The 13,016-nt window shown below is 44.8% G+C and overlaps 1 protein-coding gene across 1 annotated transcript in view; it reads right to left on the bottom strand.

Moving 5' to 3' along the window:
- Positions 1 to 13,016, bottom strand: part of LOC142839471 (intraflagellar transport protein 172 homolog) — a 36,051-nt gene that overhangs the window by 13,484 nt on the left and 9,551 nt on the right. The window contains exon 15 of the mRNA XM_075955607.1: positions 3,050 to 4,412. The gene's annotated coding sequence lies outside the window, so the exon portion shown is untranslated. The remainder of the gene's footprint in view (positions 1 to 3,049; positions 4,413 to 13,016) is intronic.

Genomic DNA, 13,016 nt, shown 5'->3' with positions numbered 1-13,016 from the left:
CAAGCGGAGCACAGCCTTACCATGGATTCTGATTGCTACAGAAGCAAACAACCATCTCAGCGGGAAAACAAGTAGAGACTGCCTTCAGAGTAACATGAGGGTGTATGTGTGCAAGCACACGCACATACAACATAACCAGTATGAAAGAATAAATTGTAATTATAAACAATAAGTTTAGGTCTTTAAGCATTTTAGATATTAAAAATGGCAGTTATAGATAATGCATTGTAATATTGTAATAAAATTAAATATTACATATTTGAAGATATAAAAATGACATGGAAAATTAACTAAGGAAAGACTGGAGTGGCTGGGCATACTGGAAAAAGAATCAAATAAAATTTTATGGAAGTGAAGCCTGAGACATTGAACATGGAGAAGTTCCTGGCCCAAATTTAACTCTGAAGCAAAACCCCAATTGTGGCATAAGCAGCAGACAAGGCAAAGAGTGAGCCAAGGAGCTGAAGGAGAGATCTGAAGATACTATCTGGAATGTTCATGGAGCAGAAGAAGGAGACACAGAAGAAGCTGAAAAGGCAAACAAGACGGAACAAGAAACGTAGCATATGCTGAGTCAGAATTCCTGGGAGAATGGGAACAGCGTTCCGAGAGAGAGTGGCCGAGAAGTTCCCAAGACTGAGCACGATGTGTGTGTTCGGAACTACATGAAATCCAACATATGCTGCATGGGATATCATTTAAATTCATGTAAAAAGGCTGGAGTACAGCTCAGTACCAGAGAATTCACTTCTAATGTACAGGTTCAGTCGCTAGCCATACACTGCAAAAACAACCCCCAAACCCTCTAACCCGATGGGTGGCCCGTGACTACAGTCCCTGTCTCTCAAGAGGCAGGGCAGGAGGACAGCCTGGGCCCCGAAATCTGAGGCCAGTCTGTGTGATATGGCAAGACCCCTTCATGAGGAAAAATACTATGTACAAAAATTATAGTCAAGTGTCGTCAAAACATCCAAAAAAAAAAAAGTAGGTTTTAGGAGCAACCAAAGGGGCAAGAGTAGACAGCTCAGAGATTAAGAACACTGCTATGGCAGAGGGCCCAAGCTTGGTTCCCAGTACACATGGGCACTCACAGCAAGTGGCCGGTACCTCCAGCTCTGAGGGATCTGATGCCCTTTTCTGGCCTCAGCAGGCATTGCACACATGTGCACAACACATGTTATCTATTGGGATAACATGTTACAAAAAGCTAAGAAAAGTTAGCTGTCAGTTTGAAGTTGGGTACTTAGTCCCAAAGGGTTTTTAGAACAAAAGCTAAACAAAGCTACTTTCAGATCATCAAAACCTGAGAGAGTATAATCTTCCACTAAAGAGACCCTCACCAAAGGGATTTCTAAGTGATATTCTCCAGGCAGAAAATTAATTCCTGAGGGGAGACCAAAACTGCAAGAAGCAAAAGTAGGAAGAAATATGGTAGTGGGGAAATCTAAGTTCTGTCCATATAAGGTAATAGTGTCATGAATCACGTGTGGTGGCCCGTGTTTGTGATACCAGCACTCATGGAGGCCAGCCTGGGTTACAAGTTCCAGTTCCAGGTCATTCAGGGAGGAAGGAAAGGAGAGAAAGAATAAGACATTGAATATGAATGATGCCCATTTTGGGAGTTAAAAAAAATCTTATAGCAAGGCGTGGCGGCCCAGGTCTTTAATCCCAGCACTCAAGTACTTAGGAGGTAAAGGCAGGGGAATGGGAGGGAGGAGAGGGAGTGGGAACTGGGATTGGCATGTAAAATGAAAAAAGATAGTTTGTTTTCTTTCTTAAAAAATTAAATAAATGAATACATAAATTTTTTTAAAAAAAAATCCCTCAAAAACCAAAACCAAACCAAACCAAAACAACAACAAAAAAAACCCACACAAAAAAAAGGAAAGGAAAACAAAACAAAATACAAAAACAAAAACCCATCAAAACTAAAGGAACCCTTTACTACTCCTGGAAGCGCAGTGGTAAATACTTGTGCAGTGTGCTTGAAGCCTGGGTTTGATTCCAGCACAGCAGCAGCAGCAACAACGAAGATTAGCACTAAGAACCAGAGAGAAGGTTCGACAGGTAGAGGTGCCTGTTGGCCTGCATTCACTCCTGGGACCCGCATGGTGGGAAGAGCAGACTCCCACAAGTTGTCCTCTGGCCTCCAGAGATGCATACACACACACACAAAATAAATAAATGTAACTTAAAGATTTAAAGGTTAGAATGAAAATATTGTTCAACAAAGAAAAAAGAGAGGTAGCCAAAGCCAAAGCCTTGCAAGGTCCTATATTATTTGTGGGGAGAGAGAAAGTTACATGGTGGCTAACTTGAGAGCCTTCAAGGGCTTGCATATGAGTGTGAGGTATGTGTGTGGTGTGTGTGTGTGTGGTGTATGTATTGTATGGTGTGTATGTGGTGTGTGTGTGTGTATATGTGTGTGGTGTATGTGTTGTATGGTGTGTATGTGTGGTATGTGGTGGGTGTGGGTGTGTGGTATGTGTGTGGTGTGTGTGTGGTGTGTGTGTGTGTATATGTGTGTGGTGTATGTGTTGTATGGTATGTGTGGTATGTGGTGTGTGTGTGGTGTGTGGTGTGTGTGTGTGTGGTGTGTGTGTGTGTGGTGTGTGTGTGTGGTATGTATATGGAGGATGTATGTGTGTGTGTGTGTGTGTGTGGTGTTGCGATGGGACAGTAAAGAGTGTTTTATGTGTAATTTGAAAAATTACAAAAATTAAAAGGACAAGGATGATGGCATGGAACCATCCCTCCCACTGGGGTCTGTCTTCTAGACTGCAAAGAATGCCATATGGTGACTTTATATAGTCCCAGGGCCACTGGAATGTGGCCTCATCTCTAGGAATGCAACACAAGGTCAGGAAACGCAAGCAAGGATAATTCTGGAGGCCATGCCAGTATGGGGAGGGGGTGAAAGTATGGCTTGCCAGTTTTATCATAGCGATTGTGGGTGGTGGGTTGAGAACACCACACAGTCTCCACATACTTCTCCTTGGAGCGCTAATGAGTTAGAGCGACACACCTGGGCCTCCTGACACCAACGTACCCTGATAGAGGACATGGTGACTCTCTCGGGTGCCTCAATGTTGTACCACACACACAAGCTGTTTCGGTTCTGGGCTACCAGCACATCGCTCCCGGGAACCCACTGCACGTAGGAGCAGAAGTTGAGGATCATTGTCTTGGAGCAGCTTTCAATATCATATAGATGCAACTGGAGAGGGAGACAGCACAATTAGGAGGCGTGCACTGCTGACATTTGGTTCTGTCCCTTTCCCCCACAGTGAAATGATCCACCAGTCAGTTATGTGTTGAGTTGCCAGCCCTTGGAGTTTGTGCTAAGTTGGTATATCCTGACTGGTCGAGTATGAGATGACCAAACAACCACGATCTAATTCAAGGTATGGTCAGGTGAAGGTCAGACTATAGAGTAACCCTGGGCCAGATTAGCAGGTAGGGCTACAAACAAACTAAGTGAACTGACAGTCTGCAGTGAGGCTCTCACTGGAATGAAGCATCACAAGAAAAGCGACCTCTTTGGGGATGCCACCCTGACAAGAGACTGCTCGAGTCAGTGTCCATGCCTTCAGCTAAGTGTGGCTGAAGCACACTGCGGCAGTGGGATGGGGCAAAGAGCAGCTGGACCTGAGGAGGGGAAGCAGCTTCACAAGGACGCAGCCTGTAAACAATCTCTGTCAGGGTCCCTAGGTCAGGTTCTGACAGCGTATAGGCTATCCTTGGTCCACTTTGCTATGCTAATGGCATATGGAACCAAGAACTTATGTCCTGCATTGCCCCCATGTAGTAATAAGGGTGGCAGGGCTGTGTCCCCAGCACCCCGGCTGCCTGGCTAGCTTATGCCCGAAATAACAACACACAAACTGTATTCATTTAATCACTGCTTGGCCCATTTCTATCTAGCCTCTTCTAGGCTAATTCTCACATATTAATTTAGCCCATTTCTAATCATCTGTGTAGCGCCCCTAGGTGCACTTACCGGGAAGATTCTAGCCTATGTCCATCCTGGGTCGGAGCTTCATCGCATGCGTCTGCCTGGGAGCTGGGAGCATGGCGTCTCTCTGAGGCCTCTTCTCCCGAGAGGAGAGCTGGGAGTCTGAGCTCACTTCCTCTTCCTCCCAGCATTCTGTTCTGTTTACTCCTCCCACCTATCTTCTAACCAATGAGGGCCAAGCAGTTTCTTTTTATTTAACCAATGACCTTCCTCCATCACCCCCACAATCCCTGGTAACAGCTTGTGGACCAGCCCAGGTCTAAAACCCTAGTAACCCCTCTCACACGAAGTTTCCGATCCCTGAAGAGAAGCTTGTGCCCAGTCTCATTAAGTTCCAGTCAATCCACACGGCTCTCGTGACTGATAGTACCAATGTTGTAGCCGCCAATAAGATCCACTGCAAAGAAGGCAGGGTAAGAAGAACAAGCCCCGCCATGTAGAGGGCTGCAGTTGGTCTCTAGAATGCTGGCTTTATAATCATGTTGGGATTTAAGGAACATTTTATCAGTCCAGAGGTATCAATGGGGACCACAAATGACCAATATTGCACGATTTTTCTAAGATGCTTAAAAAACTGGGTCTTGCCAAGTGTGGTGGCACACACCTTTAATCCCAACATGCAGGAGGCAGAGGCTGATGGATCTCTGTGAGTTTGAGGCCAGCCTGGTTTACTGAGAGAGTTCAAGGAGAGTCAGGAACAGCTAAGGCTACACAGAGAAATACTGTCAACAAACTTGTCTAGAATTATAAATGTTTTACTTGGCTTTATGGGCAACTAGATAGAAGATCTCATGGAGAAATGGTGGTACACTGCTATAACCCAGCCCTCAGAAAGCGTGGGGGTTTGAGGCCAGGCCCTTCTATGTAGTCCAGTTCCAGCTGCCTCGTTTGAGCCTGTCTTGAAAAGACAGTGAAAGAGGGTGACCGTGTTACTGAGTACCAGAGAGCTGAGGAGTGAAATGACCTGGTGATGTCACCCTGGCTGCGCGGAGTCACCAGAGCAGTGGATGCACAAGTGAGGCGATGAAGAAGGAAGCCCTGAGGAGAGCTCACTCAGTGAAGCTCAGTGGCTCACACCCAGAGCTCAAGCACAAGGCGAAAAGGCTGAGGCAGGAGCATAACCAATGGGACCAGCCGGCAGACAGACTGATAACCTGGGGACAGAAATTATGACAGTAGACATGGTGACTCATATCTATAATCCCAGTACCCAGGGGTCTGAGACAAGAGGACCAGAAATTCAAAGCCAGTCAGGGCAACATGAGACCCTGCCTTCAAACACTGAAAAACAACACAGCAACCAAAGCCAAACCAAACCAAGTCTGTTAGAGCCTCAGACCACATAGGAACCCTAAAATTATATATAAAATTTGATATTTATGCATTTTTCCTGAGAAATGTTTATAATTTTCATTACATTAAAAGGGACCGGTGACTCAGAGAACCAACTGTCATTTTACACATATTGAAAAATATGTAAAATTCACGGCGCGAGCGAATGGACGTGAAAGACCCCCAAGGTGGGCTGCCTTTCAGTCTGGGGAGACCCTCCCAAAGAACAGCGAGGCCACTCATACGGCTGCAACAGCAAGAGGTTTATTGAGTTAACACAGGTACCTGCGGGCAACAAGTCTTTCGGAGGACTTGCGCACCTTCAGGTTGGAACAGTGGGTTTTTTATAGGGTAGGGAAGCAGAAGCGTGGGAACAGAAGCGAGATGCATAGTTACAGGGTTCTGATTGGGCAATTCAAACAAGGCTCGGGTTCAAACTGAGTACAATTTTGTGGTTTCCAAGAAATCAGATATACATGCTATTCTGGCCTATCTAGGGTGCCATTTTTCCTTTGGACCCCGAGTCCCCTGCTGACAGTCCGGATGGTTGACCAGAGATATCTTGCCTTGCTCAGCGCCCCTGCCCCTAAGCTGACCACAGCCCTTGTCTCTAAATTAAACTCCCCTGTCTTAGCTTTTAGTTATACTACTCAAACTTTAAGCCTTGTAAAATAGCGTTATTGCTGCTGCTAACTTAATGCTGCTAGGTAGGGGTCTTTCATCCCCCCATTTCTTTTTGTGAATTTGAATAAAATCATTTATTCAACTAGCGGGCATTCTTAACATGTTCTGGATCATATTGTTTAAGCTGATGATATTGCTGAGTGAGGACCAAGGTTTGGATAGCTGAAAGTCTGTCTTTTATAAATTGTACCAGGCGGTTTATAAACCATCCTTTAAACTATCCTTGTTGAGAAGATAGTAGAACACCTCTAGGGTGTGCAGAATAGCTCTTGGCAAAATTGTCTGAATGAGCTTGAAAGTAACTATATGGTAGACATTGTGAACCACTGTAGACCCGAGAATAGCACCCAACACTGTGGCAATAATAGTCTATTGACTACAAAGAGCTTAACTCAGCCCTAAGAAACACATGCCTTCTCATAAGAGACAAGTTTAATATTATGAAGACAAATCTCTTTTACTGTAGACACCGGGAGTGTTGATCCTCAACTCCAGAGAATGTGCCGGAGAGGTCAGTTTTGGTCCGGCTGGCACCACATGGCATTTACGGGTTTCCATTGCATCCTGTAGCATCAGCTTTATCCAAATGTACAGGGTTGTGTCCATTGTGAGAACTTTAACAAACAATGAGAGAAAATGCAATACAGGATGACAAATGTTTAAAACAAAACAAAAAGCCCTAAAGCCAGAGGACAGCCAATGAGGACATAAATACCCAGGCTTTAGAAAAACAAAACCTGTCCAGAGGTAAGGAGGCTTTAGGTGTGTTTGCTTATCTCTGCAGTTATCTGCACAAAACGGTCTGATCTGGAAAAGTCTTAAACAGTACAAAATAATTCCTGTCAATCTGTCCCAGACTCGCAGAGGAGGAAGAGAACAGAATTGCCTTTTGCTTCTGTTGTGTGATATTGTGCTTTAAAAGACATTAAAAAATGAGCAGAGCCCTGTGGGTTTCTGACTTTAGGAAAGAAGAGCCTTAAAGGTGATGTAAGCCCATCTTATAGCAGATGTGCCTGCCCTGTGTAAGCCTTGAGCTCAGGATTCCATCATCAAGGTCAGCCATTCTCAGCAAATACATGAGCGGCAGCTAACTAGCCAGGCAGCAGAACTAGTGGCAACGATGCCGGGGTGTTTTGAACCCAGAACAGGACAGGAGGGAGGGAGGTCTGTCCAGTCATTTTTGTTGGTCTCCAGGGCCAATTATGTCAATTTGTTTTTTTAGAATTTTATTTATCTTATCTATCTGACCTGAGCTTTGGGGTTGGTAAGCTTAATTTCCAATTGATCCCCAATATCTTGGCCACACCCTAACTTACCTGGGCAACAAAGGCAGGTCTATTATGGGACATGATTATCTTGGGCATCCCCAACCTTAGGATGATCTTTTTTTTTTTTTATGATCTTTTTAGCCATCATATTGGGTGTCTCAATCTTGGTCAATGTATGATGGCTATCTTCTTTGGCAAATGTGTGGCCTCCTGGAGGCTCAAAATTTCTGCAAATATATATTGCTTTGTGTATACAGGTGAGGGTAAAAGCATACCTGCTGTTAGTATAGACGTTTTCTCTGCCATCTGTAGAGCTTGTATCAAAGCCATAAGTTCAGCGTTCTGGTCGGGCCGCCATCTCTGAAGGGAGGCTACTGGCCTAGATCATTTGCTTCCTGTCCACCAATGCTGCCCCCGCCTTCCGCTTACCTTCAGTCTTGTGTGCCTGCTCAGCTTGGACCGCCAGCCTTGTGCCCCAGGCAAGCTTCGCCCTCATTTTCGGCTCTGCCTGGCACAGCTTAGTCTGCCATTTTGCCATTCGCCTGTCCTTTATGCAGATGCTGGTAGGATCCTTAGTCCATCGACGTCAGCCCAGCACAGGAGCAGTAGTCAGGCACAGGAGGGCACCTGTGGTAGCATGGTGACTGCTGTATCACAGTCTGACATGGGTGAGGGGAGCAAGACTGTAGGGTGAGCAGTCAGGGCTCATGCAGGCTTTAGAGCAAGCACAGCATCAAGGCAGTTGCTAGGAGGTGAGGATTTCTTCAGCGGTGACGGCAGGGAGAGGTGGTCATCCCGGTGAGGAGGGCGTGGTAGAGGCAGAGGTAGACAAGCAGCCTGTATCTCCTGCAGAACTGAAAACAGCATCGAAAGCAAAAGTCCCTCTTTTGGTCAACAAAAGGCGTTGGTCATACATTCAGAAGTGACCAGGGAGGAACGAGTCATTTATTTGTCTTTTTCCCAAATTTATAGTTTGTAAGGTGTCCAGTTCGTATTCTTTACTCAGTTCCAGTGTCCCTCTTCATTTGTCTTTGATCTTCTGTTGCCCAGGCTCGCTCCTTATCTGTCTGAGTCCTGTCTCTTTTTTTTTTTTTTCGCCTCTTTCTCTCTCTCGCTTTTTTTCTCTGTCCCTTGTTTAACATTTTTTTTTTCCAAATCTTTACTAAGTATAATCTTTTAACCTATCTATTTGCTGTATCTTTTTTTATATCTGATGTTGCCTGTCCTATGTAGGCCATGACTACTGCTGTCTGCTGACCTTCAGAGGTTGGGTAAAAATGCTTGTAAACTTCTATTAATCATTTAAGGAACACAGATTTTAACTGGCCCCTGGAGAACCTCTCTTATCTTGGCCGAATTAGTGGGGTGCCTTGCAGCCCCCCCCTGAGATTTGCCATGAGCCCAACATTTTGACTGTCAGTTTCTCCCTTTAAGAATTAATTAGACATTATCATGTAGAAGAATGAAAATAGATCCATATTTATCTCTATGCACAAAACTGAAATCCAAACAAATTAAAGACCTTAACATAAGGGCAACAATATAAATAGAATTTTGAACATAGCCTCAGTAGCGTAGACATTAAAGGAAACAATCAGTAATAGAAATCTCCAGAACTGAGAAGCTTTTTGTATAACAAAGGATATAATTAACAGAACATAATATCAGCCTGTAGAATAGGAAAGGTGTCTTTATCAATTATGTTAAAACCATATAAGGAATTTAGAAGCTTAATCCTCATAAAAATAAATATTTCAGTACAATTACGTCACAGACCAAAACTGTAAATTCTCAAAAAATGAACTTGAAATGACTGAAAGATATTTAAAATTTGCTTAAATATAACATCCTTAATCATCAGGGAAATGCAAATTAAACAATTCTGAGATTTTATCTTATTCCTGTAAAACTGACCAGGATTAAAAATATCATTTGACAATTTATGCTTACAGCTACTTTGAACATTAGCATGGTGGATTTTCAGAATTAGATAACATATTACCTTAAAAACTTAGCGACATCCTTTATATTATCATAGACAGAATCTGAAAACAACCTAAAATGTACCTTTTTATATTAATAATGAATGAGAATCTTTGCCATGTTTTTTTTTTAAATATTCATAAACATTATAAAGAGTCAAAAGGGCCATTTTATCTCTACCTCATCATTTAGTAACACCCCCTTGCAATTGTGGTGGGGTGAGAGGCTTTAGCAGATCTTTGCCATGTGGCCATGTGGGCGGGGTCCCCTCCTTATCACAAGCATTGTGAGCAGACAAGTGTTAAATTTAGATCTAAACATGGGCTGGCTTAGAAGCTCAGCTGGGCTGTTCATATGGCCCTGGCCCTGTGCCAGGGCTTTTACAGCAATAGTTCTTGAAGACAGTGTAGTCCTGCACCCATCTAAACAGAGCTGGGAATTCACTTTTCTCTGGACACACTGCATAGTAAGAAATATAAAAACCAACAATCTGTAGTTTTTTATAAGCATATTATTTTAAAGTGACTTAATTTAATTTTCCCAATTTTTAAACCAGAGGCTTTTACCTGGATGCAGCACATGATGACTGGTATAGAGTATCCCCAGAAGACAGATGTTATCAGGGCTGGTAGGCCCTTTTAATGTCAGCTTACTCCATTACCTGCCACTCCTGAATCCACATTCATCATTTACCAACAGCCACAGGGATATTTACTTGCAATCTCTTGCCCCACTGCCAAAACGGAAAGGTCCAGGTTCTTTAGGGGACCTTTTGCTTTTTAATAGGGTATCCAATCCCAGAGAAATAGCCTACTGCAGGTTCCCAGGCTTACTGGGTCCTGTGGGGAGGAATTAGCACCAGCTTGGACCCAACTGGCTGGCATGTGTCTCCACAGGAGGCCTTAGTTCCGTGACCCTGGCGTTAGCACCAGCTATTTCCCCTGGGCAAGGGCCATAGATCTTTGGCACAAGGTTTTACATGGCATTTGCAGATGGGGGCTGCCATTCAGTCTCTAGCACCTTATTTTCCAAGGAAAACAAGCCTTCTCCACAGGGAACCCCACTGGGGATCCTCCCAGGACCTGGCTTCAGCCTCAGCTCCATCCACAGTGAGCTCCTAGTTGTATAGCACAAGCTTCCCATACCCCACCTCAGTACTCACAGCAATCTAACAGCTTTTCTCTGAATGGGATTCCAGAGGCCCCAGGAGGCATTCCCTCAGGTCAGGTTTGGTGGGCCACCTGGAAGCCTCAACTCAGTTCAAGTGTCTCTGCATTGGCGCCCTTGGTAACAGCTAAGGCGGCTGCTGCTGGGCCGGGGAGGGGACTCACCTGCAGATGTGGGGGCCACAGCTGCCCCCTTCCCTGACTCGGGCCAGGGTTGCTGCCATGCCCCGCCCTGCATCCTGCTGAGAAGTTTGCTCAGAGCTGGAGCTGGTTGCCCCTCCTAGGCCTGGCTCCAGGCTGTGCTGCAGGAGATAACAGCCCTGCTCCCTCCCCCCTCGCAACAGCAAGCAGGGCAGTTCAGCAGCACAGCCTAGGGAAGTGAAGGAGGGGCAGGCTGTCAGCGTTCCTTTTGGATTTTCATAGAGTTAGGGTCAAAGAGATGGTTACTTACTGCCCCATGGTACCAGATTTAGACTCGAGTACAAACAGATATACAAAACAAAGAACATATTAAGCACAAAAATACACAGACAATACCGATGCGCTGGCGCGGTTTCGGCGTGATGCCGAAAGCAAAATTTCAGATGGAGACAGCGAGAGTCCGGATCTCTCGTCTCCCAGAAGAATCACATACCCTTCAGACAGCGGGGGTGCCCCGAACAGTCCTATTTTGGTAGGATTCACAGAATACGGACGGGCCACAAATTTGGCCCCAGACACTCTGGGACGTCTCCCAGAGTTGCAGCCGGGAGTACAAGCTCGTCAGCTTCTCCGCGAATCTGCCAGATACTGATTCTAGCTAGCTAACTAGTACAGATACAGATACAGATACGGTCGCATGCGCATACACAGAAACACAGAAGCACAGATATTCACAGAGAACGATCGCTGGCCAGCTTACCTCCCGATGTGGTGGGTCGATGATCCCTGGGCAGGGGTCTCCACTTCCCGGCCAATGCACCAAAATGAAAGACCCCCAAGGTGGGCTGCCTTTCAGTCTGGGGAGACCCTCCCAAAGAACAGCGAGGCCACTCATACGGCTGCAACAGCAAGAGGTTTATTGAGTTAACACAGGTACCTGCGGGCAACAAGTCTTTCGGAGGACTTGCGCACCTTCAGGTTGGAACAGTGGGTTTTTTATAGGGTAGGGAAGCAGAAGCGTGGGAACAGAAGCGAGATGCATAGTTACAGGGTTCTGATTGGGCAATTCAAACAAGGCTCGGGTTCAAACTGAGTACAATTTTGTGGTTTCCAAGAAATCAGATATACATGCTATTCTGGCCTATCTAGGGTGCCATTTTTCCTTTGGACCCCGAGTCCCCTGCTGACAGTCCGGATGGTTGACCAGAGATATCTTGCCTTGCTCAGCGCCCCTGCCCCTAAGCTGACCACAGCCCTTGTCTCTAAATTAAACTCCCCTGTCTTAGCTTTTAGTTATACTACTCAAACTTTAAGCCTTGTAAAATAGCGTTATTGCTGCTGCTAACTTAATGCTGCTAGGTAGGGGTCTTTCAGACGGGTCTGAGGTCTGAGTTATCACCGCCACGAGAACTAGGCCTCCTGGCCTACATATCATTCCCAGTGCAGATACCTGCGTTTCTGAGCTCAGATGTGAAATGTAATATTCATGAAATAGGAAACTATCTTAAGAAGAGGCCCATATGTATACAAAAGCTTGACTTATGACAGGGATGGTATAACAAATTAGTGGGCTTTCAGTAAATGGTTACACAGATGGAAAAAAATAAAGTTAAAACCCTACCACATCACATACAAAAATAAATTCCAGATGGAAAGCAAAACTTAAGAATGTTAAAATATAGGAGGGAATATGGGGAAAAGTTTTTAAATGAGACCTCAAAAACCAACAATTACTATTATTTTGGCAGCACTGGTGATTGAACACAGGGCTTCCCTGCACTCTGCCACTCAACTATATCCTTAGACTCAATTTTTTAAACTAAGAATTTGTTAATTACATTTTTAGCTCTTTGTTTCTATTTTGCAAGGAGCACACGTGGAAGTCAGAAGACAACTTGCAGGAGTTGGTCTTCTCCTGAGGGACTAAAGCTGAGTCATCAGGCTTGGACCAGTATCTTTAGAGGCTGAGTCATCCCATTGGCCCTTCAATTAATACTTAAAGGTGTGTGCTACAGGGCCTGAGTTTGATCCTCTAGACCCACACAGTGGAAAGGAGGGATCTACCGCCTCAGAGTGTCTTTTTCTTTTTTCAAGACAGAGTCTCTCTGTGTACCTTTGGAACTTGCTCTGTAGACCAGGCTGGTCTTGAATTCACAGAGATCCACCTGCCTCTGCCTCCTGAGTTCTGGGATTAAAGGTGTGTGTCACCACTGCCTGGCTTCTCAGGTTGTCTTTTGAGTTCTACTTGAGTGCCATGGCATAATGCTTCCCCAAACCGGTTCCATTACATAAATAACTACAATAAAATTTTAAATGTCTCAATTATAAAGATACCTAAAAGAGAGAAAACTCAAGCCACACATACTAAGAAAAAACCCTACAATGTAAGTAACCATCAGAGGTTATATACAGAATTTCACATCTCTA

The sequence above is a fragment of the Microtus pennsylvanicus genome, chromosome 21, assembly GCF_037038515.1.
Source record: "Microtus pennsylvanicus isolate mMicPen1 chromosome 21, mMicPen1.hap1, whole genome shotgun sequence".
Classification (NCBI taxonomy): Eukaryota; Metazoa; Chordata; class Mammalia; order Rodentia; family Cricetidae; genus Microtus; species Microtus pennsylvanicus.
The sequence above is the reverse complement of the archived record's forward strand: the minus strand, read 5'-3'. Positions and strand labels throughout refer to the sequence as shown.